Source organism: Equus quagga, unplaced genomic scaffold (assembly GCF_021613505.1).
Source record: "Equus quagga isolate Etosha38 unplaced genomic scaffold, UCLA_HA_Equagga_1.0 175580_RagTag, whole genome shotgun sequence".
NCBI lineage: Eukaryota > Metazoa > Chordata > Mammalia > Perissodactyla > Equidae > Equus > Equus quagga.
The window spans coordinates 1-1,328 of NW_025797486.1; the positions used below are offsets into that span (position 1 = coordinate 1).

General features: G+C 64.3%; 1 long non-coding RNA gene across 1 annotated transcript; it reads left to right on the top strand.

Moving 5' to 3' along the window:
- The first annotated feature begins 243 nt into the window (after positions 1 to 243).
- LOC124233253 (uncharacterized) lies at positions 244 to 1,284 on the top strand. The gene is made up of 4 exons (XR_006887012.1): positions 244 to 415; positions 502 to 593; positions 868 to 920; positions 1,085 to 1,284. It is a non-coding gene; the product is annotated as an uncharacterized LOC124233253 (long non-coding RNA).
- Positions 1,285 to 1,328: the final 44 nt, after the last annotated feature.

Here is a 1,328-nt window from a genome sequence, read left to right on the forward strand (position 1 = left end):
GGCTCCGCTGTGTCACCAACTGCACGTCAGACGTGGAAGGCGCCATCGACTGTAACCAGGGCCAGTGCTTTGTGCAGAAGACTGGTCCTGAGTGCCGGTGAGGCCCCGCCCACACGTGCGCGCCCCGCCCACTCGCCCTGTGCGGAGCCCCGCCCCGCTGCCAGCCCTGGCTGGGTCCAGTTGAGCCAGCTGACAGGACTGGGGAGGTGGCGGGGTCTGTGACCTGTGATCCACTCTCCAGCTGCTTCTCCACGGACACGCACTGGTTCTTGGGTCCACGCTGCGAGGTGGCCGTCCAGTGGAGGGCGCTGGTCGGGGGCCTGGCCGGGGCCGGGGCGCTGCTGCTGCTGCTGCTGCTGGCGCTGAGCCTTTTCTGCAGGCGCTGGAGGAGGAGGGGCGGCCGAGGAGGAGCCCGGTGAGCATCCTGGGGGTGGGGGTGAGGGCGGCAGAGGGGTCACAGACGCGAAGGCCCTGCCTTGACGCCGCGGTGTCCCCACCCAGGTCCTGGGACGATGACAAGAAATGCTTCGAGATCTGGGATGAGGACACCGCGGGGACTTTTTCCAACTTGGGCTTCCAGGATGACCGACATTGTGAGTGTTGCCTCCTGGGGAAGTGGGGCAGGGGCTTCCCTGGGTACCACAGCAGCCTGGGCAGGACCGGATGACCTTCCCTGGCCAGGACAGACACATACCTCCTGCCAGGCCGCTGGTGTCGCCTCTTCCCCGTGCCCCTCCTGAGGAGGCCCGGTCCTGCACAGGCTGTCCTGGCAGGGCACGTGGGGGCACAGAAGCCCCCTGAAGCCCTGCCTGCCTCATGTTTCTTCCCTCTCCCTCTTCTCTCCCCTCCTCTTTTCTCACTCTCCAGTCAAGGATGAAAACTTCCAGGTGGCCTTGGAGAAGGTGGACACCAATGTGAGGGTGAGAGGGCAAAGGGGGGATGGTAAGTTCTCCCAGGTCCAGCTCCAGATGCCCCACCGGCCCACCAGAGCCGGCGGCTGGGCTGGGGCCAGGAGGCAGTGACCTGCCAGCCAGCCTGAGCAGGGTGGCTCTGTTCTGACTCCTGCTCATGTGCTCTGTGGCAGGTGCACACCCAGACACCTGAGATGGACTTGTCCTCGATGTGAACCCTGCCCTACCCTATCCACCTGCCCTGGACAGCGGGAAGGAAGCATCTGCTCTGCATCCATTTCAAGAGATGGCCAAGGACTCGTGCAGCTCAGCCTCCTGGAATCCTGGGCAAAATTAGACCATCCCCAGACCGGCACCCTCTCAACTTGGATGAAACCCACCTGCAGACCCAGGTCAAATCCAGGATCTTCCACTGTG